The sequence below is a fragment of the Anolis sagrei genome, chromosome 5 (genome assembly GCF_037176765.1).
Source record: "Anolis sagrei isolate rAnoSag1 chromosome 5, rAnoSag1.mat, whole genome shotgun sequence".
Taxonomy (NCBI): Eukaryota; Metazoa; Chordata; class Lepidosauria; order Squamata; family Dactyloidae; genus Anolis; species Anolis sagrei.
Genome location: NC_090025.1, coordinates 98,987,704 through 99,004,883, shown reverse-complemented (window position 1 = coordinate 99,004,883; position 17,180 = coordinate 98,987,704). Strand labels below are relative to the sequence as shown.

General features: G+C 44.3%; 1 protein-coding gene across 3 annotated transcripts in view; it reads left to right on the top strand.

Moving 5' to 3' along the window:
- Window positions 1–1,316: 1,316 nt before the first annotated feature.
- The window catches only part of SHISAL1 (shisa like 1), a 166,953-nt gene continuing 151,089 nt past the window's right edge, over window positions 1,317–17,180 (top strand). Inside the window, exon 1 of one of the 3 annotated variants that reach the window (XM_060778160.2) lies at window positions 1,317–1,543. The gene's annotated coding sequence lies outside the window, so the exon portion shown is untranslated. Of the gene's footprint in view, window positions 1,544–1,686; window positions 1,984–17,180 lie in introns of those variants that run through there. The other 2 variants (XM_067468913.1, XM_067468912.1) reach the window with 2 other exon arrangements.

Genomic DNA, 17,180 nt, shown 5'->3' with positions numbered 1-17,180 from the left:
AATGCTCTTTGATTGTAAGTGAACTATAAATCCCAGCAACTACAACTCCCAAAATGTCAAGGACTATTTTCCCCAAACTCCACCAATATTCACATTTGGGCATGTTGAATATCTGTGCCAAGTTTGGTCCAGATCCATCATTGTTTGAGTCCGCAGTGCTCTCTGGATGTAGGCAAACTACAACTCCAAAACTCAAGGTGAATGCCCACCAAACCCTTCCAGTATTTTCTCTTGGTCATGGGAGTTCTGTGTGCCAAGTTTGATTCAATTCCATCATTGGTGGAGTTCAGAAACCTCTTTGATTGTAGGCTAACTATAAATCCCAGCAACTACAACTCCCACAGGACAAAATCAATACCCTCCCCCAATCCCACCAGTATTTAAATTTGGGTGGATTGGGTCTTTGTGCCAAATTTGGTCTAGTGAATGAAAATACATCCTGCGTATCAGATATTTACAATATGATTGACAACAGTAGCAAAATGACAGTTATGAAGTAGGAAGGAAAATAATTTTATGGTTGGGGGTCGCCACAACATGAGGAATTGTACTAAGGGGTCGCAGCATGAGGAAGGGAGTAAGGGATGGACAGAGGGAGTTCTCTGTGCCAAATTTGAGTCCATTCCATGATTGCATGAGTTCAGAATGCTATATATGGGAGAGAACTATATATCCCAGGAACTCCAAAATGCCAAGGTCTATGTACCCCAGTCCACTTTTGGATGGGAGGGAACTATATATCCCAGCAACTCCTAAGTGTCAGGAAAATAATCCCAAAACTCTCCAGTAATTTATGTTGGTTATGGGAGTTCTGTATGCCAAGCTTCTTCGATTCCATTTTTATTGGAGTTCAGAATGCTCTTTGATGGCAGAAGGTTGAGAACCCCTGCCATAGATGCAGGCGAAACGTCAGGAGAGAATGCCATGGCCATACAGCCCGAAAAAACCAACAACAACCCAGTGATTCCGGCCATGAAAGCCTTCGACAATACAACGAAAATAATGTTATGGTTGGGGGGGGGGGGTTCACCACAACAGAAGGAACTGTATTAAGGGGTCATGGCATTAGGAAGGTTGAGAACCACTGTTGTAGAGCATGGCCATACAGCCCGAAAAACCTACAACAACCCAGTGATTCCGGTCACCTAATTCAGCACTGAATCCAAACAGATGGATGCGATTGGTGTGGACTTTTCAAGTTGGCTCTTAAGTTTTCCAGGGGGAGGAAGGGGTGCTGCCTTTGCCTCCCTCTATCTATGTGGGGTGGGGCTCCCGTGAGGGCTGACCTCCTCCCATTCCTCGCCTTTCCTCCCCGCCTCCAGCTCTCCTTCCCTGCTTTTTTCCCCACCCCTTTCCTCAACCCGAAGCGAAGGAAGGGCGGAGTGGAGGAGCCTGGCGATGGGATGCGCTCCCTGAGCAAAGAGGGGAGGAGGAGGAGGAGGAAGAAGAGGAGGAGGAGGAGGAGGAAGGTGCCAAGCGCGGGGCGCTTCCCCGGAGGGATGCCGCTCCGGAGTCCAGCCAAGGCTGCTGCGCCTCTCCTCAGGTGGGTCTGCTGAGCTCGGGAAACGAGGGATTCCTTCCTCTTCTCAAGGCGTGGATCCTGCTGGGTATCCCCCTTTCTTCCTTTGCGCCTGAGCAAGTCTTGGGGAAGTTGCCTGTCTCCGGGCTGGGGTCTGGACCCTGGGAAGCAGGGGACAGGGGGGTTGTTTTGAATCGGCCTTCGCTCCTGCCTCGATCACCTGCCCAGGTGTGGCCTCACCCTTAGAGGAAGGGAAAGGCGCTGATTTTCCCTTCGCTAGGAAGCAGAAGCAGCCTTCTTTCGGGAAGGCTCTGAACAGGAAAAGGGGAAGTTCAAGGCTTAGGGAGGAGACGGGAGACGGAGGGGTCCCACTCCCGAGGATGTCAACAACCAGGCAGAAGTTCAGTCTCCAAAATCCTTGATGGAGGAGAGGGTCAAGGCAGGACTCCGAGCATCCAAGGGAGGTAAAGTTGCCTCGCAATATACACCTTGGTGTGTGGAGCGTCCTTTCTTGGAGGTGGGGCGGGGGGGGGGGATGTTTTGCATTTGCAATATTTCCCCTCTCCATTGGGAATAGCTGTCATCTGGCAGTAGAGGTGGGACCCCAATCTAAACACAAGATTCATTGATGTTTCCCAGGTCCCACATGTTCTGCTTTGAGCTGGGATATATGGCAGTGTGGACTCAGTTAATCCATGTGGAGCATCCTTACTTGGGGGTGGGGGTGTGTGTTTTGCATTTTCAATATCTCCCCTCTCCATTGGGAATGGCTGTCATTTGGCAGGAGAGGTAGGACCCCAATCTAAACACAATATTCATTGATGTTTCCCAGGTCCCACATGTTCTGCTTTGAACTGGGATAAATGGCAGTTTGGACCCAGTTAATCCATGTAGAGCATCCTTACTTGGGGGTGGGGGGGGGGTGTTTTGCATTTCCAATATCTCCCCTCTCCATTGGGAATAGTTGTCATCTGGCAGGAGAGGTAGGACCCCAAGTTCATTGATGTTTCCCAGGTCCTTTCCACACAGTTGAATAAAATCGCACATGTTCTGCTTTGAACTGGGATATATGGCAGTGTGGACCCAGTTAATCCATGTGGAGCATCCTTACTTGGGGGTGGGAGGATGTTTTGCATTTCCAATATCTCCCCTCTCCATTGGGAATAGCTGTCATTTGGCAGAGGAGGTGGAAACCCAATCTAAACACAACATTCATTGATGTTGTGGGATTTTCTGCCTTGATCTTCTGGGTTATACTGCTATGTGGAAGGGCCTTAAGACCCCTTCTACACTGACATCTACAATCCATATTATCTGCTTTGAACTGGATTATATGGCTGTGTTTTGCATTGCCAATATCTCCTCTCTCCATTGGGAATAGCTGTCATCTGGCAGGAGAGGTAGGACCCCAATCTAAACACAACATTCATTGATGTTTCCAAGGTCCCTTCCACACAGCTGAATGAAATCTCACATCTTCTGCTTTGAACTGGGATATATGGCAGTGTGGACTCAGTTAATCCATGTGGAGCGTCCTTTCTTGGGGGGGGGGGTGGGGTGAGGGGGAAATAACGTTTTGCATTTACAATATCTCCCCTCTCCATTGGGAATAGCTGTCATCTGGCAGGGGAGGTGGAACCCCAAATCTAAACAGAATATTCAAGGCCCCTTCCACACAGCTGAATACAATCCCACATGTTCTGCTTTGAACTGGGATATATGGCAGTGTGGACTTAGTTAATCCATGTGGAGCATCCTTACTTGGAGGTGGGGGGAATGTTTTGCCTTTCCAATATCTCCCCTCTCCATTGGGAATAGCTGTCATTTGGCAGGGGAAGTGGAACCCCAAATCTAAATGCAACATTCATTGATGTTTCCCAGGACTCTTCCACACAGCTGAATAAAATCCCACACTACCTCTGAGGATGCTTGGCATAGATGCAGGCGAAACGTCAGGAGAGAATGCCTCTAGAACATGGCCATTTAGTACAAAAAAACCCCACAACAACCCAAAATCCCACATGTTCTGCTTTGAACTGGGATATATGGCAGTGTGGACTCAGTTAATCTGTGTTGAGTGTCCTTTTTTGGGGCTGGGGGGGGGGGATGTTTTGCATTTCTAATATCTCCCCTCTCCATTGGGAATAGCTGTCATTTGGCAGGAGAGGTGGAACCCCAAATCTAAACACAACATTCAAGGCCCCTTACACACAACTGAATACAATCCCACATATTCTGCTTTGAGCTGGGATATGTGGCAGTGTGGACTCAGTTAATCCGTGTGGAGCGTCCTTTCTTGGGAGTGGGGGGATGTTTTACATTTCCAATATCTCCCCTCTCCATTGGGAATAGTTGTCATCTGGCAGGAGAGGTAGGACCCCAATCTAAATGTAACATTCATTGATGTTTCCCAGGCCCCTTCTGCACAGCTGAATAAAATCCCACATGTTCTGCTTTGAACTGGGATATAAGGCAGTGTGGACTCACTTAATCCACGTGGAGCATCCTTTCTTGGAGGTGGGGGGAATGTTTTGCCTTTCCAATATCTCCCCTCTCCATTGGGAATAGCTGTCATTTGGCAGGAGAGGTGGAACCCCAAATCTAAACACAACATTCAAGACCCCTTCCACACAGCTGAATACAATCCCACATGTTCTGCTTCGAACTGGGAAATATGGCAGTGTGGACTCATTTAAACCAGTTCAAAGCAGATATACTGCTATGTGGAAGGGCCTTAAGATCCCTTCTACACTGCCATCTAAAATCCATGTTATCTGCTTTGAACTGCTTTGAACTGGATTATATGGCTGTGTTTTGCATTTGCAATATCTCATCTCTCCAATGGGAATAGCTGTCATTTGGCAGGGGAGGTAGGACCCCAATCTAAACACAACATTCATTGATATTTCCAAGGCCCCTTCCACACAGCTGAATAAAATCCCACATGTTCTGCTTTGAACTGGGATATAAGGCAGTGTGGACTCGGTTAACCCAGTTCAAAGCACATATTGTGGGATTTTCTGCCTTGATCATCTGGGTTATACAGCTGTGTGGAAGGGCCTTAAGACCCCTTCTACACTGCCATCTAAAATCCATATTATCTGCTTTGAACTGCTTTGAACTGGATTATATGGCTGTGTTTTGCATTTGCAATATCTCATCTCTCCAATGGGAATAGCTGTCATTTGGCAGGGGAGGTAGGACCCCAATCTAAACACAACATTCATTGATATTTCCAAGGCCCCTTCCACACAGCTGAATAAAATCCCACATGTTCTGCTTTGAACTGGGATATAAGGCAGTGTGGACTCGGTTAACCCAGTTCAAAGCACATATTGTGGGATTTTCTGCCTTGATCATCTGGGTTATACAGCTGTGTGGAAGGGCCTTAAGACCCCTTCTACACTGCCATCTAAAATCCATATTATCTGATTTGAACTGGATTATATGGCTGTGTAGACTCAGGCTGGCTCTCTACAGCCATATAGTTCAACACCATCCACATTATCTGTGTTGAACTATCTTATATGAGTCTACATAGCCATCTAAACCAGTTCAAAGCAGATTGTATATGGCAAGTGTAGATCCAGCATCATATAATCCAGCTCAAAGCAACTTTTAGTTACAATTTATTATTGTGTTTTTATTGTTATTCCATTTTGATTGATTTCTACTTCAATCTTGTCTGTTGTAAATTTATTTGACTCGGTGTTTCTACTGATTTTGGTTAATTTTGCTTTATATTTTATGTATTTTATTCTGCACTGTGTTGCCATGTAAGCCGCCTCAAGCGGATGGGGTGGGATACAATAAAGTATATTGTTGTTATTATTATTATTATTATTATTATTATTATTATTATTAATCTGGATTATCTGACTTAATAAAGTAGGTTATATGGTAGTGTAGAAGGGGCCATAGACACTTCATATACCATGTGGCCAACTCAGGGCTAAACCCAGTTGGCCATGTCGTTTTAGGTAGCCCTCTGTCTTGCCCCATCAATAATAATAATAATAATAATAATAATAATAATAATAGTTTAAAAGACTGCAGCTTGTTCTGTTTAATAAGGAGAGTGGGGTTTGGATTGAGATACAAGGTTTGTGAATATGATGGAATCCTAGAGTTGGAAGAGACCTCATGGGCCATCCAGTCCAACCCCCTGCCAAGAAGCAGAAAAATCGCATTCAAAGAACCCCCAACAGTTGGCCATCCAGCCTCTGCTTAAAAGCCTCCAAAGAAGGAGCCTCCAGGGCAGCAGAAAACAAGCTTGCTCCCTCCTCCCTATGTCTTCTCCCCACATATTTATACATGGCCATCATGTCTCCTCTCAGCCTTCTCTTCTGCAGGCTAAACATGCCCAGCTCTTTGAGCCTCTCCTCATTAGGCATGTTCTCACATCCTAGTCTCCAGGGCAGCAGAAAGCAAGCTTGCTCCCTCCTCCCTATGACTTCCCCCCACATACATATACATGGCCATCATGTCTCCTCTCAGCCTTCTCATCTGCAGGCTAAACACGCTCAGCTCTTTTGATACCTGGCTTTAAAATCTCCTTTTAACCTTTTCCCAACCTCAGAGCCACAAGGCTCTGCACCAACCCCTGTGTGTGAGTGTGTTGGGCGGCGGGGGGGGGGGGGGGGGAGTTGGCCCCTGTACCCACGGATTCTCAATTTATGCATTCAATGGGGCCTTGAAGGCAACCATAAGGCTGATGTGGCTCTCAATGAAAATGAGTTTGATATCCTGCCTTATCTACATAGCCTGGAGGTCACGTTATATGAAATATTCCTGATGATTCTGCGCATGAAACAAAGTTTGTGTACATGAAACAATCAGAAAGTAAAGGTGTCACTACCTCAGCCAACCTAGGGGATGATTTGGGAATGTTTTGAATTTCAGGAAAAGGGATGCTCAACCTGTAATACTTTTTGAAATAAGATTTGCCAATACATATATAGTTGAACTGAGGATGGGATGGTGTTTTGGAGGTGACAGAAATCTAAAATCCCCCTTGTTCTCATTACAGAATTGCTTAGGGGGTAAGCCTTGCTGAAAGCAATGGGGGTTGCATTTGAGTTGACATACCTAGCATGATACACTGTCTGATATTCATCAGTCAAATTGCTGAGCCTGGAGCAGGTTTGCTCTTTTTGGAGCAATCAACTAATAGGCTGCTTCTATGTTTTGCCTCACATCACTACAAAGAAAGGGTCAGTCTGCTGCCTTGTTACAGACCCCTTCTAGATTATCTGCTTTGAACTGGATTATATGGCAGTGTAGACTCATATAATCCAGTTCAAAGCAGTTAATGTGGATTACATGCTTTGATTATTTGAATTATATTGCAGCGTAGAAGGGCCTCCAGACATGGGTTTGTTTTCAGGTGAAATATACCCTTCACGTGATCTGAAGAAGAGTTGTTTTGGAAGCAGGCACTGTTGCACTTTTTTTAAAAAAATATTTTGTCCCAACACATTTAAATGTCATCAATATAACTTAAATGAAACCCCTTAAAATACCCCTTAGAAACCCCTCAATTCATTCAGTTTGCCAACATTACAGAAGTAAAGTTTAATTTTAAAATTAGACTGGATTTTAGACTCTGATTTTAATAGGTGTGTGTTAATCAATTGTTTTAATTATTATTTTAATATTTCTAATATTTTCATGTATTGTTGGTTGTTTTATTATGATTTTTTGTCATGTCAGGAGTGACTTGAGAAACTGCAAGTCGCTTCTGGTATGAAAGAATTGGCCATCTGCAAGGATGTTGCCCAGGGGACACCCGGATGATTTGATGTTTTTATCATCCTTGTGGGAGGTTTCTCTCATGTCCCTGTATGAGAGCTGGAGCTGATAGAGGGAGCTCATCCACCTCTCCACGGATTCGAACCTGTGACCTGTCAGTTTTTAGTCCTGCCAGCACAGGGGTTTAACCCAATGCGCCACCGGAGGCTCCTTTTATTATGATGACACCGCATGGGGTTTGTGAGGTCGCCCTGAGTCCCCCCTCGGAGGTGAGAAGGGTGAGGTATAAATATAGGACATAAATAAATAATAAATAAATAGAGTATATGAGGGCTATCAATACACAAAAGAGGCCCAGACATACATTAGGGATGGACAACCTCCATTTTTGCAGGATCCACCAAAGTGCTTGGGGGCAAACTCTTAAAATGGAAGAATATGAAACTCAGAAATCCATTTTGAGGTTCAAAACCACTGGATCAACCGTTCTTCCTCATAAACCCAATAACTAGTTGTTCTACCCCCACCCTATCCCATTTCATACAATTTCAGCAGTGTAATTGAGCCGGGGGGGGGGGGGGGGGTTACTTTGTTGCCATTGACAAACTTTTGGTAAGAATTTCTTGCTATGTTACTAAATCCAGAGATCTCTTTGCAGATCATTTCTACCTAATGAATTAGTTAGAAAGACTGTGGAATTTGATTCACAGACAGTTTTGTTTATTCTTCACCTGCTTCATAAAGCATCATCTGAGATGTCGCTTCTGGTCTACCAAGCTTGCAAACTTTGTGTTTTGTTTGTTTGTTGGTTAAAAATGCAGTACAACAGTTTGGTTTGCTCCTGACACGATAAATAAATATCTGAGATGTGAAAGAATTGGTTAATGGCTGTAGGAGATAGAAGCTGTCAAAAGGATACAATGGGGACACCCCCTCTGATGATGTCACCTGGTGTAGCCCACACTTTCCATACCCCCCCCCCCAGTGACACTCCTGAGCCCATCACATAGAAAATGGTGTCCCTGAGCCATCAAACCTAAAGTGTAGCCTATAATTTACTTTCGTACATTAGACACAACTTGCAATTCCTGGCAGTTAAAAAATACAGCAAAACAATTGAGTATTTCCTGCCCTTGCATGATGCTCGTAATACTCTGCCCTCAGCATAGGGTCTGTACTTTGTGAAATGGTTATACTCTTGGGTTGTTGTAGGTTTTTTGGGCTGTATGACCATGTTCTAGAAGCATTCTCTCCTGATGTTTCACCTGTGTCTGTGGCAAGCATCCTCACAAGCTCTGAGGATGCTTGCCACAGATGCAGGATAATTTATCATGTCAGGAGCAAACCAAACAGTTGTATTGCATTAAAAACAAACAAACAAACAAAACATAAAGTTTGCAAACTTGGTAGTTGATTAAATGTCCTTTGACCAGTAGCTGGCCACTTGGAGTGCCTCTGGTGTTACTATAAGAAGAACCTCCATTGTGCATGCGGCAGGGTTCAGGTTGCATTGCAGCAGGTGGTCTGTGGTTTGCTCTTCTCCACACTTATATGTCATGGATTCCATGTTATGGCCCCATTTCTTAAGGTTGGCTCTGCATCGTGCCAGAGCACAGTCTGTTCAGTGCCTTCCAAGTCACCCAGTTTTCTGTGTGCCCAGGAGGGAGTCTCTAATTCGGTATCAGCCATTGATTGAGGTTCTGGGTGTGAGCCTGCCACTTTTGGACTCTCGCTTGCTGAGGTGTTCCAGTGAATGTTTCTGTAGATCTAAGAAAATTATTTCTTGCTTTTAAATCATTGGCGTGCTAGCTGATACCGAAACAGGGGGTGGGCTGGAGATGTCTCTGCCTTGGTCCTTTCACTATTGGCTGCTACTTCCTGGCGGATGTCAGGTGGTGCAATACTGCCTAAGCAGTATAATTTCTCCAGTGTTGTAGGGTGCAGACACCCCGTGATAATGTGGCATGCCTCATTAAGAGTCTAATTCGGTATCAGCCATTGATTGAGGTTCAGGGTTTGAGCCTGCCACTTTTGGACTCTCACTTCCTGAGGTGTTCCACTGAGTGTCTCTGTAGATCCTAGAAAACTATTTCTTGATTTAAATCATTGGCGTGCTAGCTGATACCCAAACAGGGGGTGGGCTGGAGATGTCTCTGCCTTGGTCCTTTCATTATTGGTTGCTACTTCCTGGCAGATGTCAGGTGGTGCAATACCGGCTAAACAGTGTAATTTCTCCAGTGGTGTAGGGCACAGACACCCCGTGATGCAGGTGACACATCAGGAGTGAATACTTCTAGAATATGGCTATACAGCCCAAAAAGCTTAGAACAAGCCAGTGATTCCGGCCATGAAAGCCTGTGGTTATACTCTTTTTCTCTGTGCTTCATCCTGCTTCCAACATGGGTTTTTCTGTTCATGAAAGTAAACGATTGGAGCTGTGAATGGGAGAATTGTGTCACATTTAATTTCAGCCACAGCTGAGTGTAGAAATGAGACATATGTGGAAAGAGAAAGGTGGAAATTAGCCTTCAGGAACCATCAACTGCTTATATTTCAGAAATCCATGTCATCCTTCTCACTTACGCATACACAAGTGAGTAGATTAGACGAAAAGGTCCTATCTGTGCAGGTTGCAACCCCAAGTGTCCTTTTAATAGAGTGAACTCCACTGAACACATGGGATTTATTGTGAACGCAACATGCCTTGACTTCTAGTGAGGTTGGTAGCTAACTAGGCATTCAGACTTTTTGTGTCACCAATCCCACTGCATACAAGGCATCTCGCAGTCCCAGAGTCCCCTCTCATAGTCATCATGTTCGAGTCCCTGAGTCAGCTTTCATAACTGGGTTGTTGCTTCTAACTCTCATACACAGAGACACATAAATGTTCTTCTAACACACACACACAGAGAAATGCCTTCCTAAAGCATTCCCTGGAGGATGCCTGACATGACCTTGCAGATGGCAGTGCATTCATCTGAGACAGCAGATTTGCTAAGTCAGTGGTAGATGCTAAATTTCCTTTCTTGGTGGTTCCACTGGGTAGCTCATTCCAAAGAAGTTTGGAATTTGAAAATGTTTTCATTCCAGTGTTCAAGCAACCAGATTTGTTGATTTTCTTTCCTCCTTGTCTATAGTCTGCTGTATGGAATTGAAGTCACTGGAACTGTTGGGCTGGGGAGAAGGGGGTCGCCAATTCCTTTCTTCTGTTTCCACTTCAAATTCACCCCAGAATCTGCCGTTAGGTTCATAGTGGCAACAACCTCTTTTCTGCAGAAGGGCTGACAATAGTTTCAAGGGGAATGATAAAAGCCAGAGCCTTCTGCAGCTGCTCAGAGGTTTGAAAAACAGCAGGAGATCTCAGGAGGCCTGAATCGGAGCTGTTTTCTTTCTCAAAAGAATTGCCAACCGTTGCCATAAATTGTGGTAGACGAAGGTTCCTTCTTATGCTGGGTTTGAAAGAAACGGTGGGTTCTTCTGTGCCAGAAATGAGTGTAGTTCTTTCACTACTGAACACAGACACATGTTATTGGTTTAAAGGTAAGCTTTAATGATGCTGTGATCTACAGCAGGGAAGCATTCTGGCTCTTTCATTGAGGGGTCTAGCACCCCCTGATGGCCATTGGTAGAACTGGGCCCCTAATATTCTACCCAGAATATTCTTCAGGAAGCAAAGTAGATCCTCGCTGTTGACTAAATTCCTGGTGGATTCCCAAGATTTGTATAGTATAGATACATAAGCATTTCTCCTCTCCCCTTCCCCATATACCGGGATTGCACTGGGATTGTGGCGCAGCTGGCTGAGTGTCAGCTGCATTAAGATCACTCTGACCAAAAGTTCATGAATTCGAAGCCAGCCCGGGTTGGTGTGGGTTTCCAACCAATTGTGTGTAGCCTGTTGTCAAGTAGGAAAATTAGGTACCACCTTAAAGTGTGGGGAGGCTAAATTAACTGATTTATGAGGCCATAAAGAAGACTCCAGCAAAGCATTCTAGCGGGGAAGCATGCGGGGAATGCGGAAGTGCTTCATCAGCATCGCAGATGGACGATTAAAGTGACAGCTCCTCCGGTGGCCAGAAAAAGTTAAATAGCCTCTGTGTATGTCTGTATATGTTTGTATGTCAAAAATTGGCATTGAATGTTTGCCATATATGTGTACACTGTGATCCGCCCTGAGTCCCCTGCGGGGTGAGAAGGGCAGAATATAAAAGCTGTAAATAATAATAATAATATTGTCGAAGGCTTTCATGGCTGGAATCACTACCTTCTCAACCTCTGAGGATGCTTGCCATAGATGCAGGTGAAACGTCAGGAGAAATGCCTCTAGAACATGGCTCTATAGCCCGAAAAAACCCACAGGAACCTAATAATAATAATAATAATAATAATAATAATAATAATAATAATAATAAATATAGCTATGAAGCCTGTGTAAATGTGTGAACAAGAAATGAAAATTCACTCTCCCTGGGCACTTCTACACTGCCATATAATCTTGAATATCAAGGCAGACAATCCACATTAACTGCTTTGAACTGGATTATCTGAGTCTACACTGCCAGATAATCTGGATTTTATACAGCTTCGTAGAAAGGGCCCCAGTCTGTGCCTAGACTTGATATCTTTTTTCATCCTCAAATTGCCAAGCTGATGCAAAAATAAAATAATAATAATACTTACTTACTTAGGCAATCTCTCGTAAGAGTAGGATAATCCTCCAGGGTGGGTCCTTAGGTGACTATGGAGCCCTATTCTTGATCTGCATCTTCTCCCACAGTGAGGGCATTGGTTTCCAGGTGGATGGCGGTCCCGGTCGGGGTTGGCTTGATGCGCCTTCCTCTTGGCACATTTCTCTCTTTCACCCTCCATTCATGCCTTTTCAAATTCTGCAGCACTGTTGGTCACAGCTGAGCTCCAGCTGGTGTGCTCACAGGCCAGGGCTTCCCAGTTCTCAGTGCCTATGCCAGAGTTTTTAAGGTTGGCTGGTAGTGGGGACTCAGTTTAATGTAGAAAACCTGGGATCAGATCCTGGGTTATAGGGCGTGTCCAGTAGGGGCCCTTAGTTATCTGAGTCCACACTGCCATATATTCCGGTTCAAAGCTAATAATGTGGAATTTTATTCAGCTGTGTGAAGGGGCCAAAATCTGAAAGAAATTCCATGAACGAGCAGCATGCAGTAGTACCTAAAAATCCTAAATACATAAGAACCCATAAAGAAAGCTAAGCAGGGTCACCACCAATAGATCCTGGGTGCTGTTGAGGGAGGAACTGGCCAAACCATTTCGGAGAATTCTTGCCTATAGAATTTCATCAGGTGACTTGATAGGAGACTTGAAGGCACACACACAGAGAGAGAAGGAGCTGGATGTCAGCCTTTCAGTTCTCCAGTGAAACTGTCAGTTCATTGTATGAAATCAAGCTTTGAAGACCGAGAGAGAAGGCAGCTCAAGAAATGAAAGGGAAGGGAAACTGTATAAGGTATGATTTGAGGTGGGATATGGTTGATCTATACCTAAGTCGAACAGTGGACTTTTGAATGCTTGATGTACATTAGCATTATGAGTCAATCTTTGTCGTTCTTAATCACGGGTGTCTTATAGAGCTCATTAGTAGAGACTTGTTTCCATGACAATGTGACCCCAAAGATCATTCTGGTCATCATTCTGCCTGGACTTAATATTTATAGTCATACAGATGGAAGGTCTGTCCTTTTATCGTCTTCTTTAAAGTAACTCCCACCCCTCTGCCTAGTAGGTATTCCCTTTTTTCACATTTCAACTGCAAAATAGAGAGTTTATCTGAACAGAAAGAGCAATGGAACTTTTAGTACTGCATTGGTATACAGTAGAGCACTCTTATAATAATAATAATAATAATCATCATCATCATCTTTATTTATACCTCGCCACCATCTCCCCAAGATCCGGGGCAGCTAACATGAGGCCAAGCCCAAAAATCCAATATAGAAAATAAAATTTATTTATCGTGTCATCAGCAACCAGACATTTGTATTACATTTTAAACAAAAACAAACAAACAAAACACAGAATTTGCAAGCTTGGTAGTTGATTAAATGTCCTTTGACCAGTAGCTGGCCACTTGGAGTGCCTCTGGTGTTGCCGCAAGAAGGTCCTCCATTGTGCATGTGTCAGGGCTCAGGTTGCATTGCAGCAGGTAGTCTGTGGTTTGCTCTTCTCCACACTCGCATGTCATGGATTCCACTTTGTAGCTCCATTTCTTAAGGTTGGCTCTGCATCTCGTGGTGCCAGAGCGCAGTCTGTTCAGCACCTTCCAAGTCGCCCAGTCTTCTGGGGAGTCTCTCGTTTGGTATCAGCCATTGATTGAGGTTCTGGGTTTGAGCCTGCCACTTTTGAACTCTTGCTTGCTGAGGTGTCCAGCGAGTGTCTCTGTAGATCTTAGAAAACTATTTCTTGATTTAAGTCGTTGACGTGCTGGCTGATACCCAAACAAGGGATGGGCTGGAGGTGTCACTGCCTTGGTCCTTTCACTATTGGCTGCTACTTCCTGGTGCAATGTCAGGTGGTGCAATACCAGCTAAACAGTGTAATTTCTCCAGTGGTGTAGGGCGCAGACACCCCTTGATAATGCGGCATGTCTCATTAAGCGCCACATCCACTGTTTTAGCGTGATGAGATGTGTTCCCCACTGAGCATGCATACTCAGCAGCAGAGTAGCATAGCCAAGGGCAGATGTCTTCACTGTGTCTGGTTGTGATCCCCAGGTTGTGCCAGTCAGCTTTCGTATGATATTGTTTCTAGCACCCACTTTTTGCTTGATGTTCAGGCAGTGCTACTTGTAGGTCAGAGCACGGTCCAGAGTGACTCCCAGGTATTTGGGTGCGCTGCAATGCTCCAGTGGGATTCCTTCCCAGGTGATCCTCAGAGCTCGGGATGCTTGTCTGTTCTTAAGGTGAAAGGCACATGTCTGTGTTTTAGATGGATTAGGGATCAGCTGGTTTTCCGTGTAATAGGCAGTAAGAGCACCTAGAGCTTCGAAGAGCTTCTGTTCAACCATCTCAAAGCTCCCTGCTTGAAAGGTAATGGCACGATCATCAGCATAGATGAAGCTCTCTGTCCCTTCTGGCAGTGGCTGGTCATTTGTGTGGATGTTGAACATGGATGGGGCAAGCACGCTTTCCTGAGGCGGGCTGTTCTTCTGTTTCCACCATCTGCTTCTCTGGCCCTGGAACTCAACAAACAAGCTCCTGTTTTGTAGCAGGTTTCTTATGAGGCAGGTGAGACGGTAGTCCTTTGTGATATTATACATTTTTCTCAGGAGGAGGCGGTGGTTTACGGTATCATAAGCCGCTGACAGGTCTAGGAAGACATCTCCTGTGATCTGCTGCCTTTCAAAGCCATCTTCTATGTGCTTAGTCAGGTTCAGCACTTGAGCAAAATAAAATACAAGAAGCAAACAACAAAAAACAACAAAAATTACATCACAAGAAAATACATACAATAGCAAAATAATGTAAACAAAGCAAAATAACATAATCTAAAATCAACACAATGGGCGAGCCACATGGACAAGGTAAAATGATAAAACCTTGGATGAGATAAGAGTAGAAAAAGTGCATTTAAGAGGAACCCAAAGGGATTAACAGTGGGGTTATCCAGTATTCAGAACCCTCTTATCTACAAATTCACTTGTTCTTGCTCCAAAAAATACTCCCATCTCCCCCCCACCCCCAAAGAAGGGTTTGTGGGCCTCTTTGAATCCTCCAGTGTGGTTCTATGGTATGCTTTCAGTCCAAAATATAGGGTTTGCTGTTCTCCATGGTTTCGGAAATTCACAGGATGTGTGTGTGTGTTTCTTGAAAGTTATCCCCTAATGATAGGGAATTGTACTGTGTTTTTTTTTAAAAAAAAATTAATAGGTTAACTAAAAAGCAATTACACTTCATGGTTATAAATCTGCCTTTTGTGTATGGTAGTAAAGTTTTGTGAGTACATTGGAATCAAGATTAGAAGTTTCTATTATTTATAAACAATGGCAGCTTTTGAATTTCTGAGCACTCCTCTTTGGACTGGGTGGTAAATGAAATGCCAGAGGAAAAGAAAAATAGGTTCTTGGGTATCGCATCTCTCTTAGACGATCCCTCATTGTCCAAGTAGGATTGTCTTCCAAGATTGGTGTATTCTTGACCTGCGTGTTCTCCTGCAGTGAGGGCATTGGTTTCCAGGTGGAAGGCGGTCCCGGTCAGGGTTGGCTTGACACGCCTTCCTTTTGGCATGTTTCTCTCTTTCGCCCCCCATTCGTGCCTCTTCAAATTCTACAGCACTGCTGGTCACAGCTGACCTCCAGCTGGAGCGCTCAAGGGCCAGGGCTTCCCAGTTCTCAGTGTCTATGTCACAGATTTAAGGTTGGCTTTGAGCCCATCTTTAAATCTCTTTTCGTGCCCACCAACATTCCATTTTCTATTCTTGAGTTCGGAGTAGAGCATTTGCTTTGGGAGACGGTGGTCAGGCATCCGGATATATATTATATATTATATATTATATAATAATAATAATAATAATAATAATAATAAGAAGAAGAAGAAGAAGAAGAAGAAGAAGAAGTTACAGAGAATGAGCATGCCAGACTCCTCTGGGACTTCCGGATTCAGACAGAGTTTTGGAGCATAATACTCCTGACCTCACAATTCCATTTTCTATTCGTGAGTTCGGAGTAGAGCGTCTGCTTTGGGAGACGGTGGTTGGGCATCCGGACAACATGGCCAGTCCAGCGGAGTTGATGCTTCAATGCTAGTGGTCTTTGCTTCTTCCAGCATGCTGACATTTGTCCGTTTGTCTTACCAAGAGATTTGCAGGATTTTTCAATGGCAATGTTGATGGAATCTTTCTAGGAGTTGCATGTGACACCACAGGCATATAGCAGGGTTGGGAGGACAATAGCTTTATAAACAAGCACCTTGGTATCCCTACAGATGTCCTGGTCCTCAAACACTCTCTGCTTCATTTGGAAAAATGCTGCACTCGCAGATCTCAGGCGGTGTTATATTTCAGTGTCAATGTTGACTTTTGTGGAGAGGTGGCTGCCAAGGTAGCGGAAATGGACAACATTTTCTGTGTTACCCCATTAAGCTGTATTTCTGGCATTTGGGAAGGATTGGCTGGTGACTGCTGAAAAGAGCACTTTGGTTTTCTCGATGTTCAATGACAGGCCAAGCTTCTCATATGCTTCTGCGAAGGTGTTTAGAATGGCTTGTTGGTCTTCTGAATGCGCACAGATGACATTGTCATCAGCATATTGGAGTTCTATAACAGATGTTGTTGTAACCTTGGTTTTGGCTTTCAGTCTGCTGAGGTTAAATAGCTTGCCATCTGTCTGATACCCACCCATTTGTTGACTGGTTATAATGGGCAGTTCTATGCATACACTATAATGCAGTTTGAGGCTGACTCCAGGATGGGGTATCCCCAAAACACACACCCTCAATGCATGCTGTCATGTGAATCAAGCCAAAAACAGCACTCTTAAAAAAATTAACTTACCAGGAACTGGAACAAGCCACATAACGTGCTGCAACTGATCAGAGCATATCCCATTCAGGGCTCGAAAACGGAGTGATCCCAAATAGACGTGGACATGCAGACTGGTGAAGAAAAAAATCCTGCATTTTCTGGAAGTTGGATACTGTAGTTCTCAGGTTTGTTCCAATCTGCAATTAGCAGATATAGTGGCCATCATCCCAGCCCCAGACCAGTTCCTGGCGTGTTTGTGTAGGTGCTTCACAGAGAAACTAGATTGTTTTAATCCACTTCCAAGAAGGATTATAGTATTTGTGTAGAACCATCCAAAGACATTCCTGGCTGATATGTTTGATTATACATGGTATAGTGTAATGACCGAGTTACAGAGGAATTAGTCACTGTAATAGATTTC